The following is a 16,189-nucleotide window of genomic DNA, read 5'->3' as shown; positions in this document are numbered from 1 at the left end:
CCGAATAAATAATAATAAAGAGATGTTAGGTTGCAATCCTGTACACCAGGTATGTGGGGAACTGGTAGCCCTCCAGATGTGAGATGATTTGCAAAGTGAAGGAAAGGACACTGCCAAAAACCTCAAAAGTCAAGAAAGCCCTGCAGCCCAAGACATGAGATTTTCACCGATATTTTCTCTCCCCTTTGATTTAAAAAAACTATCCATTTCTTTTCTCATTCATTGATAGAGAAAGGCCAGGGAATTTTTTTTTTTAACTGCATAAATTTTCAGCTCAACTCTAGTTAAGACATAGCCTTGCTACTTAAATGTTAATACTTTGGCCATGTTTAAGAATTGCCAACCCGCTGTTTTGGACAGCTTGCTTATTTTCGTTCCTGGGTTGGCAGCGTTTTATGTATTTACTGTATTGTCTTAGCCGGTTGTATAATTTTGGGTATATTATTCCTAAGATTTAATTCTGCTTTGATTGTACTGCTGTTCGATTTCTTTATTTTTAATTATACTGCCCTGGGATCCATGCCATAGCTGTCAACTGTCCCTTATTTGGTGGGAAAGTCCCTTATCCCAGCGCTGTGTCCCGCTGCTGTCCCTTATTGATGATGTCCCTTAAATTTCCCGGGTTTCAAAGGAAGCAGCTCCTCTCCCTCCTTCCCTGCCAGCCAGGGAGGAGGGAGGCGCCAACTGTGTTGCTTGGCTGCGTTGCTCACCCAATAAGGAGTCTGAGAACGACTGGGGGGTGGAGCTTGCATGCCTTGTGCCAGTCAAATCGGCCGCGTTGCCTGGGGACTCGCCTTTGCTCAGCGCTTCCCAGCGGAGAGGTGACGGTGGTTTTCCTTGCTGCATCCCCTTTGCCGGGTTGCTGCGCTGTGGGAACCACCACTTGAGGCTTCGTTTGGCTGCTGGCTGGTTTTTCTGCCTTTGGCTTGGAGGGCATACCTGTGTTCGGAAGTTGAACATACCTGTGTTCGGAAAATCCCTTATTTTGGCTGCTGATCCCTTATTTTTGAGGCTGCTGGTCCCTTATTTTCAAATCTGTAAGTTGACAGCTATGATCTATGCTTTACACAAAAGCGTGCTTTTAGAAAATTTCAGAAATAAAACAAGCCCATTTCTTACAATTTTATCAAGGAACTTCCAGCCCACGCCAGAAACAATTACTTTGGCATCCCAGCAATGCCCAGAACCCTTGACCTTTTGCCATTCCAGCACATATCAATGCGTTTCTACTGAGGAGTTGTGAACAACAATGCTTGACAACTCGGGCAAAAAGAGTGATTTCATAAGAACAGAGAGGAGGACTTAAGAGAGGCAGCTTTGACCAAGATACATTTGTCCAAATTCTCAAGCTTTGAACAACAAGAGCAGCTTCTACGATCGGATTCCATATCAAGGTGTGTGTTTTATTGAAGGAGCAGAATATGCTATGACCAATTCCCACCTGTGAACAATAAGAAGGCGTCTGTTTTAAAGTGAGCAAGCAACAACCAGCCCCTTAAAGCTCAACACACCCTGCAAGGTAATCCTACATGACTCATAATTATGCCACCTAATTGCAAAGCAGAATTAGTCAGGGGGGAAATATGCAGGATGACTCAGGAGGAAGGCACTGCGTGCAATAATGTGGCACACTAAAACTGCAGCGAGGGGTTGGACTTACACTGCACACAAAACAGGAAAGCTTGCCTGATTTTCTCCAGCTGCTTCAAACAAGCAGATCTGCTTTAGGTTTTCAGTAGTTGTCTCCCCATTGGCCTCTATGTAAATGTGCACCAACACTAATCAATGCACTCAGAAGCTGTCATGTGACTTCAACTGGATTTAGGAGGAAAGAGTGTATAGTCGGAGAAGGGAACCTATAGCCCTCCAGATGGGAATTGGGAATCTTATCAACATCAGCCAGAATGGCCAGCAGATAACGGAGTCATAGTCCCGCAACATCTGGAGGGCTACCAGCTCCCCACATACCTGGTGAATAGGATTGCAACCTAATATCTCTCTATTATCATTTATTCAGCCTTTTAAAAAAATTATAATTTATTGAAAGTTTTACAGAAATTGCTGGTGTTCGCTAATTCCCATGCCTGGAACAGAAATTGATCCAGCAAATATGACTTGTATTCACTGTTGCTGCTGCTTTTGGTCCACAAATGATACATAACTGATTGTGTTTCCCCCCACATTAGCATCGCATTTCCTGTGTGTGGAAATGAATGGCATAAAGGTAACATAATGGCAATGCAGTTTGCGTATTTCATTTCATTTCACCACAGCGGACAATGAGATGAATAATGTAGTTTTTGGTTGAAGTTTAACTGCAGCGGAAGAGAAACAATGGTGCATGCAACAAATGCAGGGAGGAATGGAGAAGAATGCCTTCTTACATCCCTCCTGGGAACCTCTGATTTGCTTCTGCATAATGTATAAAAATGGCCAGATTGTGAGCATAATGTGGCACTAAAGGGCAATTAGTTTACCATGCCTCATTTTGAACTAATGTGTGCCCTTAGGAACAACTTCCTCCCATTATACTCTTAGCAACAGCCTCTTGATTACGCTTACAGCTTACAGGTGTTCTACCCGTCTTTTGTGTCTAAATAGAGACAATGGCTTCCTTTCACACTGTAGATGTTAATCAACTCAGGATTGCCAAACTCTTGCATCACCGATCACTGCTGCTGTAAAGACTCACTGTGCTTCTTACATTTCATTTCTTTCTGGCCTCACTGCTTACAACATATGTATCTGTATCTGCAACGGAGGATTAAACTTAATGGATTTGAATTCTTTTGGATTCGAGTCCAGAAAAGCTTATGCCGTAATACAAAATTAGTCCTTCAGGAGTCAAATGTGGACACGGAGAAATGTCCTCAGAAGCAGGGCTGTACACACACTGTCCAGAAAACATATAAAATCCAAGTTCTGTAAAGTTGAATTTTGCAGCCTGTGTGGATTATGCAAAAGCCATGCACATCTGCATACAGCTTAGTGTGCATTATTTATTCTGCTCCTACTACTTATTCGGAAGAACAGAAGCCCACACAGAAATTTCTTTCAGTACTCACTTTAAATTCCATCTTCTGCAGCCATAAGGGCGATAAACTTGCCTTTTAAAAATAAGATTCTCAAGATGGGGAATTCTGCAGCCGATACTGAATTGAGATTTTTCTGCTTGGGGGTTCAAATGCAGTATGCAAAGTCTTGTTTTTATGCCTTTTATAGCTTTCTCCGCCAAAGTGGACAGATCTGGGATGGGGTAGGCTAGAGAAACAGCATGAACCTGGAGTTATTTTAACAGAGTGAACACACATTACATAATGTAATAAACACGACTTTGTGCACTTTCACCAGTAAGCTCTGCCTGCACTACACAATACAGTGAGGTAATGCAGCTGTGTGGGCAAATTGAGCAGATAAACTAAGGCCATAAGTCATAGTGGAACTAGAGTACTGTAGAAAGGTAATGTTGACAACTATTGCTCCACCCACTTTTGCCTCTGGCCCCGCCCACCAATGGCATGTGGCCCCAGAAGGGAGTGTGGCCCTTGGGGTGAAAAAGGATCCCACCTGCTACAGATGGAGGCAGAGCTTTTACCCACAAGGGCAGAGTTTCAATACGTACCAGTACATTCAGTTAAAGCTTAGTGGAGAGAACAGCTGGTATTGACAAAGAGAAGCACATTAACTTCTTGTTGTTTTTTAAGTATCAGTCTGCAAAATTAATGTTCACACTTACTAAATTACATTTCCAGATAGAATGCTTCACAGAGAGGCAGGGTCAGGGGTCACGCGATTGTTGGGTCAAGCAGGAGACACATTTAGATGTCAACACGGCAACGTAACAAACCACTCAGATTAATAGAATCCAACTTACTGCTCAGTTCCACTGAGATTTACCGTATTTCAACCATACAGCCCAGCTCTCTCAACAACCCTGCAAGGCAGGTCAGCCTGATAAACAGTAACAGCTGGTCCCAGCAGGCCACCCGTTGAGCCTCGTGGCCAAGCAGGAATTGATTAGAAATCTATTTTATTACAGTATTGCTACCCACACAAAAAAATCAACAAAAAACATATTGCTTGTATTGCTCAGTTTGAACCAGCAGAAAATTCTCTAAGTTTTTAAAACAGCATTTCCCTTTTTTATTTAATTGTGTAACCCATTCTAGATATAATCTCTACCTTCTTGTTTCATGCTCAGTTACTTACTACCAACTAGAATTGTCCCTTAGTGCTTAAACATGCATTGAAAGGATGAGGGCAAAGGCATCAAACTAATGAATCGTTTTGTCTGCACCCTGCTGCCTCACTGCAGAAGACAGTGCTTTGCTTGCACCGCATCAAGTGATGGTGATCGTTGTCATTTTTCTAATGGGCCAAGAAAGGGGGTACAGATGGTGTGATTAACACCATTTCCATTTTCTCCACAACCAAAGGTGAACCTAGCTGTCTGAATGTTTCAAAGATAAGTGAGTTCCAGCATACTTTTTGGAATGCAGTATTAAAAATCAGTTGACAACTGAATGCTTTTCCTTAACTCTGTTCTTTTTAAGCCACTGCCTCTCCAAACACGACCTGTAGCCAAGGATAGTTTTTGAGTGCAGCTCGTGGTTTGCAAAGAGAGAGGTCAACCACAAGTTAAGGATGGGCTACATGCTAAGCCAAACCTTGCCTTAGTGTGCTGCAGCAGCAAAAAGGACCAGCCAGGACAGGAGCAAAGTGGCTGAGCTAGTAGCCATGATGGCTATGCTTTCCCTCCAATACCAGTTACTGGGAACTGCAGGTGGGCTACATGCCACTAAGCTCAAGCCCAGGTTGTGGGTTCCCCACAGGGATCTAGCTGGCCGCTAGATGGGCTATTGGCCTGATGCAGCTGGCGTGTCTTAAGTGGCAAGCTGTACGAATAAAGAGCATTTGAGCGTGTGACCTTCTACAAGGCTGCAAACAGCTCAGCAACGCCCCCCCCATCCCACCCTGCCAGCTCAAAAAGCACTTTGCAAGCATGCGAGGCTGTGTGGGCTGGACAGGAACGAGCCAGGAGCTGGGAGCCCCTCCTTCCGATCCCTGCTTTGACAGTTTCTACCAGCTTCGCAAAAGCCACTTAACCTTTCCGCCTCGTTCCTCTTCCACTCAACCCTTTGGTGCAAGGACATGAATACAGAAGACCTGGACCTCCGAGGGGTGCAGGGATGATTAGTGTCTAGCGTTTCCAAGTCCCTCAACTGTGAACCCAGCAAGGAAGCCAAGGGCACCCAAAGCAGAGGGAGTCATTGGAATAGGTGGCTAATACCCTCATTATCTCTGGGAGGCAGCCAGCAAGGGCCAGAGGGCGCCAGGTTCAAATACCACCAATGTCACAGACTCAGCTTGAAGCATTTCTCAAGCCCTGACACTCTCCCGATCCCCTATAAAACGGCAATAAGAACAACCTCCTTCACCAGGTTGTTATGGGGCCAAAGCAGTTTTATCAGAATCAGAATCGGCAATAAGCCAAAAAGATATCAAAACTTCAACTAATAACAATAATTTTATTATTTGCACCTCACCCATCTGAGTGAGTTGCCCCAGCCTCTCTGGGTAGCTAATAATAGTAATTTTACATGCCTACGTATGGTCACCTAAAGAAATATGATTTAAGCAGGCATTGGAAATAGTACAGTAAAGTATGTTGTCAATAGGCAATGAGTTCCAAAGTGTAGGTGCTGCCAAGCTAAAAGATTTGTGTGGGATGACCTTAAAACCTATAACTGGGTTACTATAAATCAGAGAATCCAACACAGAACTCTAAAACTGGCCAGCCGAGCTGTACAAAAGGTCAGGCTAGATACAAGTAATTAGTACTCATATTGCACAGGTGAGAAACACTGAGGCTGATATCACAAGGCCAAGGGTTTTTTTTACAATTACCGTAAAAAGATTTTATTTTAATGCTATAGCCACCATACTACAAAGCCCCCAGAAAACCACCAGCAAATCTCATGATTTATCTTTTGGCCATTCCTATATATAAAGCATATAGATATAAAGTCTAAACCACAGAGCCTAGGGCTTGCCGATGAGAAGGTTGGCGGTTCGAATCCCCGCGATAGGGTGAGCTCCCGTTGCTTGGTCCCTGCTCCTGCCAACCTAGCAGTTTGAAAGCACATCAAAGTGCAAGTAGATAAATAGGTACCGCTCCAGCGGGAAGGTAAACGGTGTTTCCATGCGCTGCTCTGGTTCGCCAAAAGCGGCTTAGTCATGCTGGCCACATGACCCGGAAGCTGTACGCCGGCTCCCTCGGCCAATAAAGCGAGATGAGTGCTGCAACCCCAGTAATCTGCGACAGGACCTAAAGGTCAGGGGTCCCTTTACCTTTACCTATGTATAAAGCATAAGGTTCCCTGGTGGCTAAAAATGGAAGAATCTTTCATTGTTAATTTCTCCCATTTCTGGGTAAGTTTGTGATATATATTTTTTTAACTTAATGAAAATGCACCAGCATTTTAGTCCACATTTCTCTTTCTATATTTCTCCCAATATAAATCTCTTAATAAACAATGTTTGCTTAATACATGTATTTGCAACCAATTTCTCCTAACATTTGCATGTTATTTTCACACACATAAACACTTATGCACACTTACCCAAAAGATTCACATTTTTGGCTTGGAGAACTGCAAGATTCTGAGAAATGCAAAATTCGTTTCAATCTGTGCTTTGGGAAAATGAGAATTAGATAGCTTTGCATTAAAATGCAACCCAAACTGAATTTCTCACCCACACCTATGGATTGCATAACAATAGCAAAAACTATAAGTACACTGCCACTGGCAGTATCCAATTCTTGTTACGCAGAAGCCATGGAAGTGCTGTTGATTGAACTTGGACCTTTATACACGCAGAGCATGTGTGCTGCCAATGAGTTTTGGCCTCTGTACTATAATACACAAATAATAAACAGTTTAAAAGCCACACAACTGGCCCACATCTGTTCAGCAAGTGCCTTAAGAGCAAAAGACACTCTGCAACCATTCTTAGTTTACGTTTACAATCAAGAGTAGATTTCAGGGGCTACCCTCCCTATACAACAAGGAATAACCACTTCTGAGCTAACAGCTGGGATAGGGCTCAACTTAAGCCCAGGCACACCAGGAGTCAGCCCCAGCACCTGTCTGCAATTCCAGGGCTCAACTGTGACTATACAAAACAAGCACAGACAAAAGTGCTCCAAAGGAGCTGCAGAGTGCATTATTATCTACCACCGTGTGATTGCAGAAAGTCCTGGGAACAATGGGTGTTTATGGAGACTGCCTGATCAGAGGGTGCCATTCCCAGACAAACGATCACTCCTCTATCTCTTTGTTTCTCAATGTATATAGCTTGACTTCAGGTGTGGGTGGGGCAGGTAAATATGCCAAAGTGGGGTTGCAGGCACCTGGTTGCTGATTGGCTGCTTGTCAATGCTTTGAAGAGGGCAAATAAGGTTTGGAATATTAAGGGAAAGTATTTTGCAATCTTGGTCATGGGGAAATTTTAAAACAAAAGGGCTGGAAGAGTGAAGTCTAGAACAGCATTCCTGAGCCTGATGCCCTCCAGACATCGGGTACTACAACTTGCATCAGTCCCAAAGCTGGTCTAGAAAAATACGGTAAAGCAGGCTCTTTGGAGCTACATTTCCTTAAGCTGCAACATCCAGAAAAAAAGATCAACTGGCTTCCATCTGCATGCTAACTCTCCAGGTGGGACACACTTCACAGACGTGCCTGGATATTGCTAAGCATTCCAAGAAGCAGCTATTCACCAGAAAGTCTTCCTCTTTTTTTCTTTGAAGACGTGCCTCTCAAACGTCTGTTTTGTGTGTGGCAGAAATATTAGCAAGTTCATGCAGTAGGTTAAGTAAGTTCTGTCTTAAGAGTGGAAAATGCTAATGAGACACACATGCTTTGGCAACCTTTCAACTGGGAGAAAGAGCGCCAAGAGAAGGGGGGAGGGGGAGAACCGCACATCCATTCCCCCAACTCAAAAATGTAGGGTTATGTCAGTTATCCTGATGTAGCAAGAACCCAAATTGCTCCAGCCTGCAATTTGTTTGCATGCATAACAAGAGGCTGAAGGAAGTTGAGAGAGAGACAGAGAGAGTCAATGACCGCTGGCAAGATCAGGGGCTCCTGATTCCATCTCCTCTTTAAGTCTTGGTTTAAGTGATCTTTATAAACAAGAGCAGGGTTGTTCTCTGCGGTGGGAAGAATTTTGCAGCCCCAGAGAAACACAATGTCCTGAAATGACTCAAGACAGTTAGTGAGCAAATGGAACCAAAGCACTCTGGCCTCCCCTTCTTTATGTACACCCAAGACATTAACCCAAGATGGCAGCCTTGATCTTAAAGCATAGGTGGGGAACCTCAGGCCCAGGGGCAGAAGGGATCCATCCAGGCCTCTCTGCTTGGTCCCTGGGACTTTCCCAAGGCCATGCCCCCCCCCCGACTCCTTGAGTGCTTTGGCCTGATGTTCCAAAGATCACAGTTTAGGAATCCCAGTCCTAGACCATTCTTACCTCCTGCTTTGGAGCCACAGCTCAGGGCTGTCTTTAGCAGATGTGTCACTGGGGGGGGCAAATATCCACCCAGCACCCCCAAATTACCATGGATAGTGGGGGGGAGGCGAAGCTGTGCACTGCCAGCCATGGGGGATGCAACTCTCCCCCATGCCCCTGCGGAGATTGCTCTCCTCCCACGGAGGCTTGGGAGGCAAGCTTCACACCTGCCAGCCATATGGCTGGCAGGTGTGCAGGGAAAGGGGAGGCCGCCGGCAAAGCCGCGCAGCTCCCCCACTCACTGGGGCGCCCCTGAGAGGCCGGCGCCATGGCGCAACGAACCACTAAGCCCTATGGGAAAGACGGCTCTGCCACAGCTGCCCCCCATCCACATGGAATTGAAGAATATCCTTCCTGCCTGCTTAGTAATAATACCCTAGAGATGCACAGCAGCAAGTGAAGCGTAGAGTGGCCCATGGCTACCAGCCCATTTAAGCTCTGTTGTGCTACCTGGTCCACCTGCGCAAGAGAATACGGTGAGGGAATCCTGAGGTGAAACAGCAGGCTGTGCCATTTCAGAGTGCATGTGGGGAATGATATAACTGCATTCCTTCCCACAAAGAGGGGGGAAAGAACAATTCACGCAAGTGAACAAGCTAGCATATCAGGCAAGGAGGATTCTAGCTCAGCTGCCTCCCTGAGCACTAGTATTCTATAGGCAGAGTGTTTTTAAAAAATCTCACAAAGAGAAGGACTAAAAAAGAAAGCCCACCTAAAGCCACCTTAACACCACACATTTAAAGCTCTATGACACCACTTTGAACTGCCATGACTTTGCCCAAATAATTCTGGGCGCTGCAATTTGCTAAGGGCACCAGAGCTACAATTTCCAGAGTCCCTGTGAAGCGGGGTTTATTATTAAAATGGGATGGTTGTTAAACCACACTGAAAATTGTAGCTCTGGGACAGGAATAGGGGGTCTCCTTGCAACTCTCAGCACCCTTAACAAACTACATCTCCCAGAATTCTTTGGGGGAAGCCATGACTGTTTAAAGTGGTATCATAGTTCTTTAAATGGATGGTATGAATGTGGGCCACATTCTCTCGACTCCTTCATTCTACTGGTTGTCCCCAGTTGGGGAAGGCTGATCTACTGCATATAAAGAGAAGGCCTCAGTCAACAGAGCATGAGACTTTTAATCTCAGGGTTGTGGGTTTGGGCTCCGTGCTAGGAAAAAGATTTCTGCATTGCAGGGGGACCCTTGGCAGTCCCTTCCAACTCATTCTATGAATGTACAGTGGTACCTCGCTTCAGGTTACATACGCTTCAGGTTACAGACTCCGCTAACCCATAAATAGTACCTCGGGTTAAGAACTTTTCTTCAGGATGAGAACAGAAATCATGCTCCAGTGGCGCGGCGGCAGCAGGAGGCCCCATTAGCTAAAGTGATGCTTCAGGTTAAGAACAGTTTCAGGTTAAGAACGGACCTCCGGAACGAATTAAGTACTTAACCCGAGGTACCACTGTACTTGCTTAAAACCACCCCAAGGTAGAAAGTCAAATTGAGGTCCTTTCCCTCTAGCTAACACTGGGCACAATCCACTGGGAGGTTCTCCTGGGTAGAAAAAGCAATTCTGTGAACCATGCTCTTGCACAATGCCCATTTGTCAGTGGGTCTTGTTCAGAACAGTGCTCCAGCACGTTGGGGCACATCTGCTGAGATCAGAGCAGGACCACTGCTCATTGTCCAACTCACTAGTGCTGCCGAAGCTCATTCAAGGCTCACCGAGGTGGGGGGACGGAAGAATGGAAACCACAGGTACCTAAAATGAGACTGGAAACTTTTTAAACAAAACCTGGAGGACTCGAAAGAACAAAAGGTTGCAAGATAAGGAACAGCCTGGCATGTTAAATGAGGAAGATTCCTTATATTGCACCCTTGTCTCCCTGCAAGCTCCCCCCACCCCAAAGTCTCTCCACAGTGAAAGTGAAGATTTAAGGGCTGTAATGGATAAACATTGTTAGGCCTTCCTTTAAAGGTCAGCTTGCAATTACGCAGCAGTATCACACAAGGCCAGTTAAAATTTACCCCACACATCTTTGTTTCTATCAACAGAGCTGTTTTGGTTCAATTATTGTTTGCTCAGCAGTTAGGCCATTTTTCGAGCTTAAGGCCTTAAAATGCCATTTGATAAGCCATAAAGAGTTTCCAACCCTAGGGCACACGTAAACACAGCTCTTGCTTCAGGTTTTGTTTCCATGCCATCTCTGTAAAAGCATATTTTTAAAGAAACGCATACACAAACACCCCAAATCACTTTCAGTAAATTCTGCCCCAAGCTTCAGCCCTCTCGTGCCCGTCCTTTATTCTCAAGCCTATGGGAAAATTATAACATGAACCAAGATTATTGCCCTTATTTTGTGTTCTCAGACGTTGGACGATTCAGTGACAGTTTTCTTCTTGCAGAAGACCAGAATGTTCTAATTATTATTCAGCATGTGAGATTGAACCTGACCCTGAAAGTTTATACAGCCAGGGATCAGCAAACCTGCCTATTTCATTTCTGCTCGGTTTCTCATTTTCCTCAATCTTAAACTCAAGTCTGCCCCATTTCCACATCAGTTTGCAAAGTTGTTTTTTTAAGGGCTGTATGAAAAGCCATACACCTTTTGTGCATTTTTTAAAGGGCTGCATGAAAAGCCATACACTTTTTGTGCATTTCTCCTAACATGCACATTATTGCAAGTCATCTACATTACTACAATGTATTTTTTCTACATTATTTTCATGGATATGTGCTAGTTTTGCTTGCACACTTCCCACAACTGCGTGTGTTTCACCAGAAGAAGTGTGTAGAAAAATTTGAAGCAGTGTGAATTCCAAACGATAGTTGCATCATTCCAATTTCCACATCTCTTCAGGAAGCGCAAACGAGGTAGGTTTGCATTAAAATGGGAACACTGAACATTTTTTTCTCCCTCATCCTTACATACAACTAAACTGAATTCCTACTTTAAAATGAGACCAAGTCTTTTGTTAAATGCTGACACAAGCACACCAGACGCAATCCTGTAATTTCAAAACTCTGTTACAAGAGCCTTAATCCTTTATGAGGCCCAACGTGATCTGCCTCATCCAAGGACTATTGCAGAGTCAAGCCTTTTGATCTTACCTGCCTGCCAAGAATGAGCTCCGGGTAATCTGGGTGGGAATATTTTTTGGCAGGAAAACAGCTGGCAAGCTCACAAAAACTCCTCTTCATAAGAGATTTAAAACCATTCACTGAGAGCTACAGAATGTAGTTTCTCCCACCCCAAAATCTCTCCCCAGCTAATGTTGATAATTTGGACCAGCTACTGTCGTGTAACATTAGAACACTCAATGTTGTCCTCCTTGGGGCTTCTGCTGGAAGAAGCTACAGGTGCAGAACAGCTGGTTAGATGTAGGCCTGTAGCCTAAAGGTGCTGGTGAAAATCACAGCAGCAGAGCCAGAATATAAATTTCAAACAGCCTGATATGCCAAATGTTACAGATTGGCTGTATGAATCTATTACATTCTGCGCTCCCCCAAACCTTATACAGTAGCTGCGTAAGAACTAGTTAACTGAATGCTGAAAATTCAGAGGGAAGTCCTAATCCACAAGAGGCCAGACACAGCCACCCGTAGCTACTGTCATTCCGTGGCCACAGCCCACTTCACACTAGAACTACACCCTTCAACTGGAACCAAGCCGTGGCGCCTCAAAAGACTCTGTAGACCACAGAGGGTGAGGTCAGAAGTTGCCTCACTGCCACATCATCTTCAACTCAGAGCATACATTAAAATGCCACCTTGCTTTAAAGCAAGGTGGGCAGAAAGAGACAAGGGTGTATTCCCCGTATGTAGTAGGTAAATCTTGGTCTGTGCTACTTTCACATTATATATAAAAAATCAAGTCTTTGCTCTCTTTGTAAACAGGACAATGGCAACTTTTTAAATCTGTAAAATCCAGAATAGAGAAACTCTTATGCCTGGCAGGTGAGATATTTATCTCCCCCTCACACACACAAGACAACTTTGACAGGTGAGTGGAACCAGCCACTTGCAATTTATATGACATCCTATTATGTCAGGTGGTTGACAAGTGGATGGTCCCACTCATCTGTCAAAGCTGGTCCACTGGGGCAGAAAGTGACACATTAAATCAGGCATAGGCAAACTCGGCCCTCCAGATGTTTTGGGACTACAACTCCCATCATCCCTGACCACTGGTCTTGCTAGCTAGGGATCATGGGAGCTATAGTCCCAAAACATCTGGAGGGCTGAGTTTGCCTATGACTGCATTAAATGATGCACGTCAGTTTCAAGCCTGCCCTCTGCGGGGATCAGCTGTTTGAGAAGCCAATCCAACTGCGTCTCTATCAGCCCCACATATGATGTCTGGTGTGGGGCAGGCAGTAGTCGTTTTTGAAAAATGGCCTGGTAAGGCCAAATTTGGCTTAAGATTCTGTGAAACTCAGCATGCTCCTTTACCATCAGAAACCAATACAGCAAAGAAGGTATCTCCTCTCTGAGTTGCATGTCTTCTAGAATACACAATGGTAAAAACGGGCAAAACATTCAAAGGAAGTAATAGTACCACTCTATTCTGCCTTGATCAGACCACACTGGAGTCCTGGGTCCAGTTATGGGCACCAAAATTTAAGAAAGATGTTGACAAGTTGGAATGTATGCAGAGGAGGGCGACCAAGATGATCAAGGGTCTGGAAACCAAGCCTCATGAAGAACAGTTGAGGGAGTTCTCAGCCTGGATAAGAGGAGACTGAGGAGGAACTAGGATAGCCATCTTCAAATATCTAAAAGGCTGCTACATGGAAGATGGAGCAAACTTGTTTTCTCCTGCTCTGGAGGGTAGGACCCGAACCAATGGTGGACTCTCTTTCTTTGGACGTTTTACAGAAGAGATTGGATGGCCATCTGTCAGGGATGTTTCAGCTGAGATTCCTGAATTGCAGAGGTTTGGACTAGATTACCCTCTTGGTCCCTTCCAACTCTACAATTTTATAATTCTATTTTTTTATATAATAGATTTTTATTGGTTTTACAACATATATTAAAACACAAAACAACTAACAATTAACAACATAACACATAAACAAACAAACATGTAAACACATATAATTTCTTAACCTCTCTTTCTTGAACCTTGTTTCAACGACTTCCCCATACCTCCCTTTTCTGCATCCCTGTTTTAAATTTTCCCAGCAACCCCTAATTTCAATACTTGTAATTCAATTTCTAATCTTTTTCCTCTTACCCAATTATTTATCACTGCAATTCTGTTTTACATTACCCATGACATTTTAGCACTCATTAATTTTACAACAATTCTTAAGATAAACTTTAAATTTCTTCCAATCTTCTTCCACCGTCTCTTTCCCTTGGTCACGGATTCTGCCAGTCATCTCAGCCAGTCCCATATAATCAATCACTTTCATCTGCCACTCTTCCAGCGTGGGTAGTTCTTGCGTCTTCCAATACTTTGCTAAAAGAACTCTTGCTGCTGTTGTAGCATACATAAAAAACGTCCTATCTTTCCTTGACACCAATTGGCCTACCATGCCCAGGAGGAAGGCCTCTGGTTTCTTATGAAAGGTACACTTAAGTACCTTCTTAATTTCATTGTAGATCATTTCCCAGAAGGCCTTGATCCTTGGGCACGTCCACCAAAGGTGGTAGAAAGTACCTTCAGTTTCCTTACATTTCCAGCATTTATTATTGGGCGTATGGTAAATTTTTGCAAGCTTGACTGGGGTCATGTACCACCTATACATCATTTTCATAATATTCTCTCTTAAGGCATTACATGCCGTAAACTTTATACCGGTGGTCCATAACTGTTCCCAGTGAGCAAACACAATGTCATGACCAATGTCTTGTGCCCTACAATTTTATAATTCTATGACGGAAATCGCTATCTCAGAATGCATAGGAGATGTAGTAATAAGACATAAAGGAATCAAGGCCACTGATACCCCCCACTTCGCCACACTTGGTGACCTTGCACAAGACACTATTATCTCCTGGCCTAATCAAAACCTACCTCACAAGGCTGTTGAGCACATGCAAGCTGAGAACACTGTGTACATCACACTGCACTTCTTGGAAGGTCGACATGAGAACAAATGTGATAAATAACTTGCTTAGAGAACTCCCAAACTTGCTGAGTTCATTAACCCCTCAATAAGCTTATAATAACATTATCATGTTTATTCATGTCACTGCATCCTGCAGGGTAGAACCTGCAATGAGCAGGGTTGGGGGAAGACTGGATGATCTCTGTGCCTCCTTCCAGCTCTTAAAAATTCTATGAAACAGAAGGACAGCCAGTTTCCTGGTTTGTGGCACACCATTTTTTTTAATGTATTTTTATTTTAAAAATTCTTGATTTACAAAAGTATGTGCAATGTCTCTCCCCCCCCCCCCCCGGCCACGTAACATTTTTTACAAATTGGTTTCATTTGTCGAGACATTAGGAAGAAAAGGGGGAAAGAGGTGGGGGGGGAGATGAGTGGGGGTGGGGTCGGGTGGCGATGTTTCTATTTTACTTAATATATGTGGGGTTTTGTGTCAGTGTTGCTTGTGCAGGTTCTCTGCTGTTCACTTGTGTTCCTTTGGTGGTGAGAGAGGTTGGGGTTGGCCTCATTTGTGGTTGGCTGTGGTGGTCTTTATTTTCATGTGTGAGTGGGGTGGGTGGGTGTTTTGGATCAGGTTAGCCATATTGATTTGTATGCTGTTGGTGGATTTTTGTCGTTGTCTTGTGGGGCTGTGTATGTGATAAAGGGGAGCCATACCGAGGTGAAGGCGTCTTCTTCTATTTGTCCCCGTCAGTTTCAGTTTATTGGTTAATTTTTCTAGTGAGGCTGTTTCCCATTAAGATTTGCAAATCACAATGCCACGTCAAGATGTGTGGGAAGACAAAAGACCTTGGGTATAGTACAACTGATGGCCAGATTTTAATCTCAAGAACATCAGACCCACTTTCAGAAGAGATGCAAAGCAAAACACAGGCCTTGTGGTTTTTCATGGGGGGCGGGCAAGGCCATTAGTCAAGGGCTGGCTATGCATCACACACTCCTAAGCCCCAGGCTGGCGGATCTAAGTATGTGTACTTAAATTAACACATCCCATTGCTCTAACACCAAGGGCCAGCTGGGTAATGAGGCCACTCAATAAACAGCCAGCTGAGTAATTTGCACTCCATTCTCACCTTTTAATACAGAGGGGGTGGTTTTTAAAGTTCTTTTTGCCTAAAAGGCATTGCAACGTGGGTGAGGGGGAGAACAGCATGGCCCTTTTTGGGAAACTTAAGAGGTTCCAGTGAAGCAGTGGAATCACACAGCTGAACAATCCAGTGGCTTGGGACAGATGAAGTCACATCTTTGGTGTATCCCAGATCAGATGCAGCAATTCATCCCAGATTTGCAAAGAGGTTTTCTAGGTACTCTGCAAATATGGTGGTGGTGGTGTTTTAAATTAAAAGAGCACAGGACAGATTGTAAGCCTGCTGGCAGAGAAACTAATACACAATGCAAAAAAAAGGGGGTGGGGTGGGAAGAGAGAGAGCAGGAAAAGGAGGAAATTCAGGCAACAATCCTTCATAAACAGTAATTCTCTGTTTGTTTTTACCAGCCCC

At 44.2% G+C, this 16,189-nt stretch overlaps 1 protein-coding gene and 1 long non-coding RNA gene across 2 annotated transcripts in view; one reads left to right on the top strand and one right to left on the bottom strand.

Annotated features, from left to right (window-relative positions):
* Window positions 1–10,044, top strand: part of LOC310767987 — a 58,563-nt gene extending 48,519 nt beyond the window's left edge. The window contains exon 3 of the long non-coding RNA XR_014551142.1: window positions 9,923–10,044. This is a non-coding gene — a long non-coding RNA (uncharacterized lncRNA). The remainder of the gene's footprint in view (window positions 1–9,922) is intronic.
* LDLRAP1 (low density lipoprotein receptor adaptor protein 1) overlaps window positions 1–16,189 on the bottom strand; it is a 67,030-nt gene that overhangs the window by 41,404 nt on the left and 9,437 nt on the right. The window lies entirely within an intron of this gene.

This window comes from Podarcis filfolensis, assembly GCF_964270895.1.
Source record: "Podarcis filfolensis genome assembly, chromosome: 8".
In the NCBI taxonomy this organism is placed as follows: domain Eukaryota; kingdom Metazoa; phylum Chordata; class Lepidosauria; order Squamata; family Lacertidae; genus Podarcis; species Podarcis filfolensis.
The sequence above is the reverse complement of the archived record's forward strand: the minus strand, read 5'-3'. Positions and strand labels throughout refer to the sequence as shown.